Source organism: Arvicanthis niloticus, chromosome 1 (assembly GCF_011762505.2).
Source record: "Arvicanthis niloticus isolate mArvNil1 chromosome 1, mArvNil1.pat.X, whole genome shotgun sequence".
Taxonomy (NCBI): domain Eukaryota; kingdom Metazoa; phylum Chordata; class Mammalia; order Rodentia; family Muridae; genus Arvicanthis; species Arvicanthis niloticus.
In genome coordinates, this window is record NC_047658.1 from 42,676,089 (window position 1) to 42,692,664 (window position 16,576).

The 16,576-nt window shown below is 38.0% G+C and overlaps 1 protein-coding gene and 1 pseudogene across 3 annotated transcripts in view; both read left to right on the top strand.

The window, feature by feature from the left end:
- LOC117703448 (uncharacterized) overlaps nt 1-11,484 on the top strand; it is a 77,599-nt gene extending 66,115 nt beyond the window's left edge. For both annotated transcript variants that reach the window (XR_013111024.1, XR_013111021.1), the window contains exon 13: nt 9,567-11,484. The gene's annotated coding sequence lies outside the window, so the exon portion shown is untranslated. The remainder of the gene's footprint in view (nt 1-9,566) is intronic.
- Nucleotides 11,485-13,731: 2,247 nt separating this feature from the next.
- The window catches only part of LOC117709224 (glyceraldehyde-3-phosphate dehydrogenase pseudogene), a 58,414-nt pseudogene continuing 55,569 nt past the window's right edge, over nt 13,732-16,576 (top strand). The window contains exon 1 of the transcript XR_013111040.1: nt 13,732-16,414. The product of XR_013111040.1 is annotated as a glyceraldehyde-3-phosphate dehydrogenase pseudogene (transcript). The remainder of the gene's footprint in view (nt 16,415-16,576) is intronic.

A 16,576-nucleotide genomic window follows, 5' to 3' on the forward strand; every position in this document is an offset into this window, starting at 1 on the left:
TATTAGGACTATCTTGTACCTCACTGATACAAATAGGCATAATTGTGCTCTAATTGTATTTAGAGAGAAAAGTTTTATTTTAACAGTAAGGGTGATATGTAGGAGGAGCTAAGGGGGAAGGAGTACCGAGAGGAAGAGAAGGAGTAAGGAGAGGAGAAGAAGAAGGAGAGGAGAAGCTAGGTGATGAGAGAGAGAAAGAGAGAGAAAGAGGAGGGGGCATGGAGGCAGATGTTCACGTGTCTCCACCAGTCAAAGATAGTTGATATATCTAGGTTGGGTATTGGGTTACACTTCTGATTGAGCATTACCAAACTTATAAAGCCTTTGATTAACATTTAAAAAAAATTGTATAAAAGCAAAAAGGAGAGGGGGGCATGGGATAGGGGTTTTCTAGGGAGGGGAAATGGGGAAAGAGGATGGCATCTGAAATGTAAATAAAATATCAAATAAAATTTAAAAAAAAGAATATTTAACTTGGGGCTGGAGAGACGGCTCAGCGGTTAAGAGCACTGACTGCTCTTTCAGAGGTCCTGAGTTCAATTCCCAGCAACCACATGGTGGCTCACAACCATCTGTAATGGGATCTGATGCCTTCTTCTGGTATGTCTGAAGACAGCTACAGTGTACATAAAATACATAAAAATATAAATAAATAAATAAATACATAAAATAAATAAATCTTTTTTAAAAAGAAAAAAGAAACTCTGCCTGAGAGAGAGAGAGAGAGAGAGAGAGAGAAAGAGAAAGAGAGCTATAAAAATAAAAATATGCCAGGATCAACTTTCAGGTTCAGATTCTTAAGATAGCAAATACAGCAAATACCCATGGGCAGAAGCTCAACCTATGTGTTGTACAGGAAAGAACAGCAGTATGATAAATCATTAAACCCTCTGCATATGACATCAGGATTACTTAAGTGGTGGCTCCACGCCAACAAGAAGGGTCATGTAACCATCACCAAAGAGTTAAATAAGTTGTCTAGCTGTTGATGGTCTGCTTAAATCATTCCTGAATGGTTGGCATCTTTCCCAGAATAGGTACTTGTTTAAAAAAGGAAAACAAAAAGAGAAAAAGAAAGAGAAAAGCATGATATGTTTCCTCCTGTTTTTAGATCCTAGATTGTGTATATGTATACATATATATGTATATAGTTGCATAAAGTCATGTGTGCATATAAGACATGAGAGCTAAGTGAGGGCACTGAGACAGCAGCTCATTTGGTAACATACTTGCTTTGACAGTAGGAAGACATGAGTTCAATTCCTGGAAGCTGTATAAAAAAGCTATGTATGGTGGTACATACTTATATTCCTCACTCTGAGGAGGTGGAGATCCTTGGACTTGCTGATCAGTCAGCCTGCCCAACTTGTCTGCTCATGTGCATACCTATATCATACAAAGAAGAACCAAAACATGTGTGTGTGTGGGGGGGATTTGAGGGTGGGAAGGTGGGGGGGGTGGGGGGGACACATCCTCATAGAAGCAGGAGGAGGGTAGATGAGATAGGGGATTCCTGAGTGGGGGAGAAATGGGGTAAGGCAATAACATCTGAAATATAAATAAAATATCCAATAAAACAATTGTAGGGTGTAAAGGGAATTAATGAGAAGAGGAGAGAAAGGGCAGGAATACAGAGAAGAATAGACTAAAAAAAAGTATGCTATATATTTAAAGTATCCTTATATTTAGTACCACATGCAATGAACATATGCCAACTAAAAGAAAGAAATAAACAGGATTTACTAGTGAGGTTACAAGATGGTAGCTCATTGAGTGTGCCTAGAAACTGTGTAGGAGGTAGGCTTGCCTGTGGCTGGGCCCAGTGTTGAAAACTTTCTACAGATAATTCCCACCTCACTGGGCTTTGGCCTGCCCTATCTAGGGTGGCCAGCTTTACCCTTGCCATTATTGTTTCTGAGTATGGTGGATGTTGGGCTTATTCCACAGACACGAGAGCAGTAGGGGTTTTACTCCTATCCCTGGTTGTAAACCTTCTTTTCTTGAAATTCCTGCCAGAACCATGCATTAATGCCAAATGTTAATTCTTGCTTAGGACATGATGTCCTATAAATGTTATGAAGGAATATCATTTTTCCTGTCGAAGTGAAGGTATGTCTCAGGCCATGTTACAGAAGGTTAGTTTCCTAAGTAACATCTGCGGGTCACCTGCTTGCCTGTAAATTGCTTCTAGGCTAACCCCCAGCCCCACAGCGTTATATAATCCTTAGAAGGAATTCTCACGTGCAAGAGAGAATAGAACATTATTGACATCTGAAAGATGCATAAAGATTTAAACCAAAACAAAGCCTCCTAAATAAAACAGTCCCACCCACCCCTGCTAATACGCGTCTTCTGTACATGGTCCTACCACTGTGTTCAGGACTCCTACGCCCTAGGATGCGCCCTTCTGAACTAAAAATAAGAGAACAGACTCAGCTTTTGGGAGGTCTCAATGGCTTTGTTTCATCTCCTTTGTAAATATATCCCTGTTGACACCACATGTGCTTCCCAGCTTTCGAAGCCCAGGCATTTGTATGGGGAGTATCCCTGTGCCCTGAACAGACAACAAGACGTTGAACAGCCTGAGCTGAAGTCTACCCAGCTAGGCTGGTTTGTTATGTCATTGAATATTTCTCCCCTTTATAGTCTTTGAAATGTTTTGAATTAAAATAGCTTACTCAAGGTCACTGAAGGCATATGGTCCTGCTCAAAACTTTAAACAAAACATTAGTTTTTACAACCTTTTGTAATTTGGTATTGTATACAACATGGTCATATGCGAAGTTTCTGTAATCTTTTCAGTGGGTGATAGAAATATGAGAAGCAAATTTATAAGCCATTTAGCGAAGCATTTAATCAATTTCATGCATAGGAAACAACTCTGATGCCTTGGCTTTATCAATCTTTCTCTCCAGCAGAACCACTAACCCACTCGGTCTCCAAACACAGCCTGGATGGGGGATGGGTGGAGACCAAGGAGGAACCTTTTCCTGTGGCAGAATGGAAATGTCAGGGCTTCTGAAGCTGGCCTGACGCACTTAGCAGCGTCTCAAAACCTTCTGGAGGCTGTTAACGTATTTTAGACAGGGAGCTGGGATCTAGTGTTCGGAAGAAGTTTTCAAGGCCTTTTACTGCAAAGTTATTCATTAAACACCCTTTACCAGAGTGACTCTCACGTGCTCAGCCATACAGATTGGACTCAGCTTTGGGCTCCAAGAACTATTTTTACAAACCCATTGCTTTCGAATGCATGAAAAAGAAAAAAAATACTTATATTACAAGGTAATTTCTAAATCATGGTGTCAGGACAATTATTTCAGTGACCGAAACCCACCCAAATGCTAGGGTTTCCTTAGTATTTGGCATAACTTTCTGTCTTACATGGTTTCTGTTTTGGAGGTGCCCCTGACTTGGTTAAAGAATGAATTCTGCTCTAGGGCAACATCATGTGTTAGTATTTTCCTTGCTGCTGTGTTAGAAGCTCCCTTATGATGCTTTACTGCAAATCATCACGTTCTTCAGTGAAGATGTCTTGAGGGAGCAGAAGGTGATTTGCTGATAATCATTATCTTCTAAACTCTATTAAAATTGCATTAAGTCCATCTTGTCCTCTAAAATTGGAACTAGTACAAAGGTGCACCATTTCCCTCCCTCCCTCCCTCCCTCTCTCTTTCCCTCCCTCTCTTCCTTTCTTCCTTCCTTTCTTCTCGAGGCAAGAGTCTTGATCTAACCCTGACTATCCTGTAATTCTCTATGCAAACCAGGATGGTTTCAAACTCTGCCTCCCAAGTTCTGGAATTAAAAGTGTGCACTTCCATGTATGGCTATCATTTGTAATTTAGAAAATGGTTTTCTGGTACTAATTCTGGAGCCTCAAAAATAGTTCTGTGAATAATTCCAATTGAGATGAGTTTACTCTGGTTTTAAGAGAACTCCATTCTTGTGTCTCCTGTAGCCTACTAATGTCTCATACTCCAGGAAACTTACATATGCAAGGATCTTCCCACCTTGTCAGTTCATTAGCATGTGTGCATGGACATGCATGCACACACATATACACATACACACACAGGCACACACATATGCACACATAAATGCATACATATTTCCACACCATTTGAGCTGCAAATGTCCCATAACTATAACAAACTGAGTTGCCTTGGCAATCCTGTGTAAAGATGGTACCTTTCATGGAGACTGAAAGCCTTTGGTCAGGAGATTGGAGTTCTCCTTGGTCAATCTGCTGTTAGTCTATCTGTCTATGTGTCTGTCTGTCTATCTATCTATCTATCTAGCTAGCTAGCTAGCTAGCTAGCTAGCTATCATCTCTCTCCTTACCTACTGGAAATTGCATCTATTCATTTATGTATCTGTTATCTATTGTCATCAATCTGTTTGTCATCTATCTGTTATCTATTAATCACTTATCTGTCTATTAATCAGTTATCTACTATCTATTGTTAGATAGTAGATACCATTTAACCTTTAACTTCTGGTCTAAACTAGCACCTTATTGACTTATTTTTTCCTAATCAATCATTTTAGAGGAAAGTTTTCTATGGTATAAGATCCCAGAAGTAAAGAGATAATAATCAACATTTTAGAACCAAGGGATTTAAAATTCTCAAATAAAATCTTAAGGACTATTTGTCTTACCTTCATTCACCTCATTAGCACGAAGGTAGTAGAAGATAGAGCTGAGGTCTTTGGCATTGCTTTGGCATTCCTGTTGCCTTTCCACTTCAGGGATGTGACCCATCAATTATGTATATCTTGTATATTATTGTATATTATGTATATCTTGACAGTCTTCCATCCCTCCAGAGGACTTTAAAAAACAAGCATCATATAATATCGCTGTGCAGTTGAAACTTTCTTCATTGAATTCTTGGTAGTCTTACCTTGTTAGTAGAAATAGATGCACTCCATGCAACTTCATTGTTGACTGGGTCAATTGTTTTCCTACTGTACGCCCCTAGCTTTACCCCACCTTTGGGTTATTACAACAGCATTTTTGTGAGCCTCTAGATAGGCACATTCTTTGAGTTTTCTCATACATGAGTGTGTGTCACACACAGTGCCTATTCATTATGAGTGCATTAAGTGAAGTTGTGAGTCCTAAATACACACACACTATGGTTTACTACCTGTTCCTAATGCCTCAAAAGTTCTCTTTTTAGATGCAAGTCTTTCCATAGTCTCACATACATTTTCAGCTCCATTTAACCCACAAGTCAGTTTAGCTTCTCATCTTCTGTCAATAGTGTGTCTAAGAAGGTGGAGACCATCGGCAGAGCCTTCCTCATTGGGTTTTGAAGAGCAAGCTAGCTGACTAAGAGCAGGAACCTGACTAATCACAGAGATGCAGCCAGATGCTCTAAAACTGGCTTGTCCTGGACCACATTCTGAGATTGGGGAAAACATTTAATCAAAAAGAAACAAGTGGCATATGTTCATCTTTGTAGTATGTACTGTTGACATCACTGATTCGTTCTCATTCAATCGTGATAATGGTGCCAGCATTAAAAGACTGATGTTCCATCTAGTTTATACCTAGACCTATATATTCATATTTACCCCCTTCTCTCTTTTTTAGATAGGACTTGTTTTGTAGGTCATGCTGGCCTCAAACTCATGTTGATCTGACAAGTGCTAGATATGCATTTAGCCCTCTCCTGCCCTCTCCTCTCTTCTCCCCTCTTCCCCCTCCCTTCCCCCTCATTTTACCTCCCCTCCCCTCCTCTCCCTTCCGTTCTCCTACCCTCTCTATTTCTCTTTTTTGTTTTGGGCGCCTAGAACTGAACCCAGGGTCTCATGCATACTACCATTGAGCTATGTATTAATTTCTTTACAGTTTTGATGATAAAGAGTCTGATGATAAAGTGCAATTTGGCAAGGATTTGGGACCTAGGAAGAGGAACATCTTGTGAACTACTGTCAAAAAGAAAGAAAGAAAGAAAGAAAGAAAGAAAGAAAGAAAGAAAGAAAGTAAACAACTTTCTTTGTAGCAGTCACCTAGTGCACAAGTTCTGTCCCTCTTTTACTCCCCATCTGGCTCTTCCTGCAGACCCACCATAGCTAGCACTCTGGAAGTATTTACTTTGCTTCTCCAGGCCAACTCTTCCATCATCCTACCCTGCCATGCCTTCATGGGGCCCAACACTTATTTATATTTGCTGTTGTTTAGGATAACTACTTCATAGCCTGACTCTTGCCATTCAAGATTCTTATAGATTTCTTCCCATATTCATCTTTTGCAATTTATATCCCCCATTTTTTTAAATTTTCCTTTCGGGAAATTAAATGGTGCCATTGCTTTGACATTTATGTCTCTTTGAAGGATTCTTTGTCAATACAGACCAGCCCTTAGCTTGCAAGTCTGTCTACACCATGAGGTTTCCATGGTCTTTCTCACGCTCTGTGAAATTGATGAGATCTTTACTAGGCTAGTGATGGCACAAGTCAGAACATGGTGGAGGATACGAATGTTAGCTGTTACTCTAATTATAATAAAAATGGTTGTTGTATGTATAGTTGTATAGTCTAGATAAAGGTTAAACAGATACTAACTGCTGGGTATGTTTTCACATCTACAGGCTGAAACAGAATGTGAGGGTGTCATCCACATATTAACTAATGGGTTTGTTCTTCTCTAGTGTGGTCACTTGGTCAGAAAGTGTGTGACTCCGGCAGTATAACTCATTACCTGTAGGAGTAGTGAAATTAACCATGGGCACATCCATAATCTCTTTAGAATATGGTGTGTCTGAATTCAGTGCTGACAGTGATACTCGCAGCACATCATTAGAGCATGCCCTGTTAGTTAGTTTTTCAGATAAGAACAATTTGCTGGGCTGGAGAGGTGGCTCAGTGGTTAAGAGCATTGGCTGTTGTTCCAAAGGACCCTGGTTCAATTCCCAGCACCCACATGGTGCTCATAACTGTCTGTAGCTCCAGTTCCTTCACACAGACATATATATATACATATGCAGCCAAAAAAAAAAAAAACCAATAAAATAGAAAAAATTTAAAAAAAAGAACAATTTGCTTTTCCCAATTTCCTTTGTACCCTTTTTGTCTGTTCTTCTTTGTGACTCATAGGATACTTTTACAAGTGCCTTAAGGAAAGTTAACAATGTAATACTGCCATGACTGGGATTGCTTTGTTGAAGATAGCTGTCAAGGATTGGAAGCAAGTCTCTAGACTCTCTCAAATTTAGCTTTTAGAGTTTATTTCTAGTGAAGAAAATCAGAAGCCAACTATATGTCCAAGAGTAGTAGATTGATTGCACACATTTAACCTGGTAATATTGAAACATTATATAAATGTTAACATGCCATGAAACTTATGATCATATTGAGAAACATTTTTCTTTAAATTATTACACCTATTAACATGTATTAACTGTACAGATTAATGTTTCACCATGATATTTCCACATGTGTATATATCATTCACTCATCACGACTCCCCTTCCTTCTCTCTGTCAACTTTATTCTTTTTCAGTTCCTTCTTCCCAGATTCTAATTAACTTAAGGGGGTGGAGACTAAAAAAAAAAATCCAATGTGGTCTTAAGAAAAGCTAAGAAACAAAGTTGTATTTGAACACTGCTTCTATGTACATAGACCACGAGTTTGTGAGTTATTTAATTTTTTTGAGGTTTCTTTTAATCTTCTACTATTGACTGGATGGTGGAATCCAAGCCTTACATTGTCCCTAATGTTTCTGATTGCATGCTGAAAGCTGAACAGAAGAAGAATTCCATTGGCAATGGAAAGAGGCTGGAAGGACTTGCAGTAAGGAAGAATATACACAGCTCTCACTAGCAGGAAGTCCAGGAGGAAAAACTCATAAATTATCCCTGCTCTCCCTAAATAGGCAGGGTGATGCAAACATGAGAATGCTTGGAGCTTCAGCGCTATAGCAGAGCTCACCATAGGGGTTTCTGCTGCTGGGAACATCTCTGTTACCTGACTTGGACAGACTGATCTTGTCATGAGAGAGTGAGGACAACTAGCAGCTGAGATGCCCAAAGTATCTTACTCATCCCCAGAGAACTGTGACTTACGACTGGAAACTAAGGGCTATGCAAATACTGCTTTACTTACACATTTTAAAATGAATGTTGGAAACAGATGAAATACCTTATAGCCCACTTAATTAGATTGTGGGCCTTGGCAACATTTAAGAGCTGTTTAGAGTTGCCATCCTGTAGTGGAGGATGATGGAGATACAGGACATGGGTTGAGGGGAAAACAGTGGGTAAAAATAGAAACATTCAGATTGTTCATAGTTCTTAAAGGTGTCTTGTCTATTCACTTGCTTTCTAGGGTGAGTGAGTAGCTAAGGAGAGATAATGTAAGCCAGGCTTTTAAAGCTGTAGGTGCTCAGGGACTCAGGGGCTCTTGTTAAGAGTTCTGATTCAGTATTTCTGGGCATGATCCGGACACAGCATTTCTAAGAGGTTCTTTGACGCCGCTCTTGTTCTTGTGTATATGAGTGTTTTATCTGCATATATGTCTGTGTACCCCAAGCATTCTTGGTGTCTGAGGAAGTGGGAAGTCTCCATGTGGGTGCTGGGAATTGAATGTGGGTCCTTTGCAAGAACAGAAAGACAAATGATCTTAACCACGGAGTCAACTCTCCAGCCCCCAAAATGTGTTTCTAATTCCTTTTATGAATGGACTTGAGTCCTGGATTGATTGATCTGTATTCCTGAGATTTGGAGTCTCAGCTCATCTGTGGACATGAGAACACCTCTATGTACATGTGCCATGGTGCACATGTTGAGGTCAGAGGATGCATTGTAGGTGTCTGTTCTTTCTTTCAATTATGGGTTCTGGGGATCAAATTAAGGTGTTTAGACTTGTTGGCAATCACTTGTTACCTAATGGGTTATCTTTGTGGCCCCTAAAACACCTTTAAAAGTGTAAGAGGCTAAGCATATATCATTTTGTTGTTACGGAGTAGCTCTATAAATATCACTAAAAAGCTTTTAAATTCAGTAAAAATTATGTCCTAAATTACTTCTGTATTATTTAGTTAATTAATATTATTTAGTCATGGATTTTTCCTATTAGTAGAATGTCTTATAAGTTTCTCCTGGAGGGAGTGATGCATAAGCCTTGTTCACTGTCAGGTCACTTGTTCTTGAAGGATAGGCTGCATTTTCATCCTTTTTGCACAGTTCTGTTTGGAGACTCAGCACATTTCTCCATCTCTAGTTGCCTCTGAGGTCTGTGGGAAATTTTCACCTCTGGGTTGTGCAAAGCACATTGGGAAGTGTAGCACTTTCTGTGTGTGCCTCGCTATGGCAATAATTTCCCATATGTGTTTTGGTTTGGCCAGAGAAACAAGTTTATGACTGCATATGGATATTGCCTCCTGTTTGCAGGCCGCTTCATCCTTTTGGGCTGGAAAAGCAGCTATTCTATGAAGCTTGCCTTATCTGAGCCTTTCTTTGTTAGAGCATTTTGTTTGTTTGTGGGTTTTTTTGTTTTGCTTTTTTTATTGTAAATTTCTTGGAGGAGAAATACAACTAATCTTTATTTATTTTTTAAAAAGTTGGCCTTTTAAAAAGATGAAGACCTAGCTCTACGGAAAACTGGTCCAGCTGCTTGGACATGGTGGCACACCCCTCTACTGCTGGCGCCCTGGAGGAGTACCACAGCAATTCCTGGCACTTAGTAGGTACTAAATCAAGAAACCCTGTCTCTAAATACACAAATGAGGAAAGGAAAAGGTCAGTGTCCTGTGGTTACATATAAACTTTTTATATTTATATTTCTTTTATGTGTATAAGTGTTTTTCCTGCATGTAGGTATGTGTGCTACTTATATGCCTCTAGAGAGGCTAGAAGAGGCTATTAAGTGCCCTAGAACAGGAAGCATAGATGTCTGTCATCTACCATGTGGGTTCTAGCAGAGGTAGGTCCCCCACTTTACAGAGCACCAAGTGCTCTTAACCACTGAATCATCCAGCCAATTAAATATAAACTCTTAAGGATGCAGATTAATAGACACAGAGTCAGAAGAAGATGAATTAGAAATGGTGAGCCCAATTGAAATACACTGACTTAAGCCCATGGGACTAGAGGAAAGGGGGCTGAGGTTGTACTGAACTTCCTTGCCTTCTCTGGTAAATCCTTGGCTAGTTATCTCACCTGAGAGCAGCTCTCTTCCCCACTGCTAAGGGGATTTACGGAGTCAGCTTGACAGAATCTATACTTGGCTGGAACAAGAGATCTTTGTTTTTATGCCCAATGTACAACAGAAGTCTAAAACAGTTTCTGGCACTTAGTAGGTACTTGTTTTGTATTTGTTGAGAGAGTAGCTCCCTTCCAGAATGACTGAAATGCCCAAGCTTTTCTCTAATGCCTTTGCACCGTTTCTCTGCATGTTTCTTGGAAGGTATGGTTTCATTGGGATGTTCCCACTGTTCTTTAGCATTAATAGTTAATGGACCCTGCCAGGAAAACAGCCCAACCATTAACAACGATAGAAACCTAGTCCCATGTTTAAACATCTCCAGTCTGTGGATTGTTACATATAAAATACTAGCTTGAATTGAAGCAGATGCAACCACTTGAAGCTTCAGCCAAATTTAGTCTTTCTTTAAATTGTTTGCAAAACAAGATAGTTTATGAATATACAATATCCACTGAAGAGATGAATTCCAAAGATTATCTCTATTTTTCTCCCATAAATAGCAAATAATGCCAATAATCCAAATTCACTGTGATTGTTTTCATTTGTGCACGTGTGTGTGTGTGTGTGTGTGTGTGTGTGTGTGTGTGTGTGTATCACAGTGAGAGTATTGAGGTCAATGGATAACTTTGGAGAAATTGGGTTTTCTCTTTCCACTCTGTGAGACCTGGGGATTGAACTCAGGTCTTGAAGATTGCTGGCAGATGTGCTTACCAGCTGAGTTGCCTTGCCCATCCTCTAATAGGTTTTCACAGAGTTTATGTGTTGTGTGCCACGCTAATGAGGTCAGTAGGAAGTAATGTACTGTCTGTCTTCGAAGGACAGAGGCCAGGATCTGTGTAGTTTGGCCTTGTTAACCAGAAAAGAAAAAGATACTACTGGATTTGTAGTTTTTATTACATTCAAGAAATGAATTCTCATAAATAAAATTGCTCAGACCAGCTTCCAATCAGAAAGTTGAAATTATCTATGGCAATGTAACAACTAAAACCTTGTATACTATGAAAGCGTTTCAATAATTAATGCATGCTTCATCTAGAGTAATTGACAGTGAGGTCATAAATGTAATGGGCCATCTGTATTTGATTTGTACATGAGAATCCTTAAAGGGACAGTCAGGTAATGCTTTATTTTTTTTAAACAAGTAAGATTTCTTCCAACTTCTTTACCTAGCAGAGATATTTACCAGGTTTTTTAAAGAAGATCTATCCATATTTTTGTACAGTCTCTATTCTTCTCACTGCCTCTCATTCTTATGCCCAAATCCCCTTTGGAGATATATATATATATATATATATATATATATATATATATATGAAATAAACTAAAAAAATTTAAAAAAATATATACTAAGTATATAGTAAATAGTGTGTGTATACACATATATACATAAACAATGTATATATACATACATATATGTATATATAATACACATATATACACATACATAAGTGTATATGTAGATATATACTGTTTATGTATATATGTGTATATAATACTGTTTACTATATACTGAATATATACTCATTATTATGTTTTTAGTTTATTTTAAATATACATATATACATGTACATATATATTATATATACATATATATCAGACTCCAGAGGCATATATATGTGTGTGTGTATATATATATAAACATATATACATGTATGTTTATTATATTTGTGTATATGTATGTATATGTATATTTGTATATACATATATTCATGTATACATACATGTATCTATGTGTCTATGTATTTATGTATCTATATATCTATGCATCTGTGTAAATATTTATACATGTATATATTTTGTGATGGCTATTCCTGGTTGTCAACTTGACTACATATGGAATGAACTACAATTCAGAAATGGAGGGCCCACCTATGATCCAGATTTTGAGGCTGGAAGACACAAGCTTCTGACCTGGATGTTGACATAGAGATATTGAGGCATAGTGGTCATGAAAACCTTAAGCCCAGGCAAAATATTACACATGTTTAATCCCAGGAGCCTGAAGGAAGCAGATCTCTGAGTTCAAGGTTAGTCTTGGACAAAGCAAGTTTCAGATGCAGACGTGGTGGTACACAACTTTAATCTGGGCCACACCTCCTGCTGGAGGCCTACATAAGGACACTGGAAGAAGAAAGATTTACTATCTACTTGCCAGCACATCTATTGGAACCTATTGCTTCAGGATTCCAGTTTATCCAGAAGACCAGGTGAAACAACTTGCCTCATGGACTGAGCAACTACATGAGTTTTGGACTTTCTATCACAGCTGCTCATTGTTGGGTAGTTGGACTACAGACTGTAAGTCAATACAATAAATTCCCTTAATATATAGAGGTGTTTCATAAATTCTGTGACTCTAAAGAACCCTAATACATATTTGTATATACATGTATATATTTACATATATATGTGTATATGTACATATACACAATATTTTTAGTCTGACTATATGATGAGTTCTGACATCGTAAGCATTTAAATATCTTGTAAGCCACCTATCTAATGCCAGTATGTTAGAAGTTCTCTCCAGTGTGATAAATTGATTCATTTCACTCAGTCCCACCACTTTAAACATTTAATATAACACAAACATTTAAAACATTCTTGCAGGTTTTGATCCTCTGTGAGTCAATCTACCTTGCTTATATGTATTGACAAGAGTAACAGCATTTGGGTCTTAATGAGATTCTTGTAATTGCACTTATTTTGGTATGAAATACAATATTCATATTTATGGATATAACATGGCCTTGAAAAATACTAAAGGATATACAAGACTTTCTGGGCAATAAAGCCTAAAGGGCATTCTATAGTTGTCTAGAACATAGTCCTCACTTCAGACACATAAACTCATCAAAAAAACAACCTTCATCCAGATTGTACTGACTATTTGTCATTGGCTAGGTTACAAAACGCGAACAAGGCCTCTGTCTGCCTAGCTCTTGTATTTAATAAGTAAGATGTGTATATGTACATGACACATGTATATGGATATGAATATGTATAGGACATCTTATACATAGCACAAACCTTACAAATATAAAACTGTTATGGTTACATAGGGATCCCACATAACCTCCTCCCCTACCTCTATCACCTCTATTTTCTGTTTTAGGAAAATGTACTACAGTCTATCCAGTCATCAAGGCAAGGACCTAAAGTAACCCATGTTGGTTCTTTTCCTCTTTCCTCTTCTTCCCAGCCATCTGCAAGTCCTGTAGTGCTAACTGCTTACCTCTGTCTGCTTTCCCATCTCCATCCCTATGGTCATAACCGTTTTCCTAGTAATTTGAGAGACGAAGGCTGGTACATTGAGACAGCATCTACCATCTGTACTTTATTAGATATATTCTCCATACTGTTGTCAGAATGATGTTTTAATCCTTAAAATGCTATTAGGATGATATAATTTTTTTTAAAAACATTCTTCTTGTAACATTTTCATAATTGCCTCTCAGGATGAACTTCTAAATATATATATATATATATATATATATATATATATATATATATATATCCTTTGTTAGCACAGGCTGAGCCTGGCTTTGCAATGACAAATTCTTGCCATGTACCTCACACTTTTGTTATAAGAATATAAGAATAGCATCCTATGTTATACATGCCCAGACCAGCATTTTCTACTTTACATATAGCTAAGCATATCTATATTACCAGACCTATTTAGATTTATGTGCTTGAATACAAACTACTGTTTGTCAAGAAGGCATGTTGCATGCTAAAAGTCAGTTTACACACTATATTTTGATTCTAAATCCAGTTGTGTTTATAACTGAGAATAACATATTAATATATAAGCTATATAAATATTTTGTGTTGGGTGATGGGCCTTTTGCAAACAAGTCAGTTAAGTGCTTATGAAAGATGGATAAAAGATTTTTGGATGATGAGGTGCATATTTTAATAGGTTTGGTATAAAGAATAGATCTTGGCCTTGGAGCTGAGTGAATAGATATTTGAGGACCAGCCTTTTGGTTGGGACTGGTCCTGAACTCCCAGGCCTCAGATGACGTGAATGTGGGGATGTCCAGTAACGTCCTTGAAACATTGTGTGCCTAAGTAGAATAGGAACCCATGATGGAAGATACAGTGACACAGAACAGAAGAAGGGTAACAAAGCCATTTGGAGGGACCAGAATGTTAGACATGCTAAAAAGCAACCAACCAACCAACCTCTGCTGAGAAACGGAAGAAGGCTTCTTGATGGAACAAGAAGAGAAAAAGTGCTTCAGAACTGTGTATTACAAGAGAACACATAGAGAGGAAGATGATGCTGATCAAGAAGATGGTGGTAGTAGCACCTGATACACAGCATTTACAAGAATAATGGTAAGCACCAGATCACCAATGCATAGAATTAGCAAGAACCTAAAAACATTTTCCTGTATTAATTAACCATTTAGTCTTTATTATATTCTATCTGACCTACCTCTTATGGCCACACTTAAAATTGTATTATATAAATGTTTGCTAATAAACATCCCCTTTTACTAATAGCAAAATAACAACAATAAACCCACCCAAACCCCAACTAATAATAAATGCCCTAGAGAGACTAATAGCTTGCCTGAAGCCTCACAGTTTGTTGGTGACACAAGTAGGGTTAGAACATGGTTATCTAGAACTCACAAGCTCTCTGAGAGATCTGTTGTCAAGAGGGAAAGAGATGGACTATGGTTTCTCCTATCAGGACTGTTCCTGCAAAGGCATGTCGTGGAGTTAGTTGACAAATGACCTTCAAAGCAGAAGAGTTTCAACAAAGGATACTAGAAGATCAGCTAGGGGCTGTGTCACTGCCTGATCCAGATTTCTCCTACACATATACAGCACCCCTTTAGCTCTCCCTGTTGTGACTAGATGGGAAAATTAATTTCCAAAGAGCTTTGGTATAATAGTATTTAGCAAAAGAAAAACAATTAAAAGCCCAGCCTCTAGAAATGGAATTATTGTGGAAGGATTTAAAACATTTTTAATACCCAGATTTTTCAAGGTCACTGGATTCAGATTCAGGATTGAGGTTCTGTTTTCTTGTCTTTCTCCTGGTTTGTTCCCATTTCCTTTCTTATGTTCTGCATAAGATGCTCTGCATATGCTTTAGATGTCTGTAATACCAATAATGCTTGTGATTAGAAGAAAATAATTAAAGGTGCCCAACATATAAAGTGATAATATTTGAGGAGATGGGAATGGTAATTACCTTGATTTAATCATCACACATTTTTAATTTATTGAATTATAACACTATGCCCTAAAAATAAATACAAATAACTTGGCAACTGAAAAAAAGTAATTAAAAATAATGTTGTTAGCTCATAGTTATGAGCTCTTATTTTGTGTCAGGTACGTTGATGTGTTATCTAATTTAAGACTGTGGGTTATTTTATGAAGATAAAAAGTTTTAAAACATAACTCATCAATAAAAAATGGAGAGTTGAAGAAAAAGAATCATTTAATTAGTGAGTGGGAAAACTGGAGTTAGGTTTCAGACCTATCTTGATTAAATTCAGTGTTACCTTTTGGCTTCTTATCTCTGTCTCTATTCCGTGAACATTAATTCCTCTAATTCTTGAAAGCTAAATGGGTTGTACATGCATTTCGCTGAATTAGATACTTGGAGGAGAGTTGCAAAAAGAATTCCAGCCATTTGTAATGTGATTTTTTTATCCATAGAGATGATGGTATGTGTAAATTAAGATCACAGATTTGTTGTTGCCAAGGCTCATACCTAGTAAATGAATAGCTACAATGTGCTGGACCATATGGGATAGCCACAAAGAAAAAGGTGGAATTGTAGAAGACATGATTGCTGATGGCAAGAAACTCACTTCTGAGAATCAAGCTAGTACTACTTACTCATAAATGGAACTTATGCAAATTCAGGTGACTGAATACCCCTGTCCCTTCTTGTCTCTAAGACCATTTCAAGCCTGGATTATCATAATTGCTAATAGAAGAGTGAATTTGATGATGAGGTAGATCCTGGATGTTAAAGGAGAGCTGAAGGACCAAGGACAGAGAAAATGAATCTCATCTCAAGGCCGTGGAGAAGGCATTACATTTTGTGACCCCGTAGGAAGAGCTTTCACGTGTTTTTACCATAATGTGGTCCTGTAAGGACCATCTGCTTCTTCTAACTACAGTTGCCCTGGAAAAGGCAGCTAGAAACCAGATGATCTTGTGTCTCTGGTAGGTGAAGTTTCTTGTCTGCCATTCCACTGCTTCAGCATATAGTGATGGGGCACACCCTTCTGTACCTTCGAACAGTTTGATGTCTTCCCATCCCTCAAATGGAACAGTTGACTCTCAAGGGAGACTTCAGGAGATACTACAACTCCTTTAATGTGACTG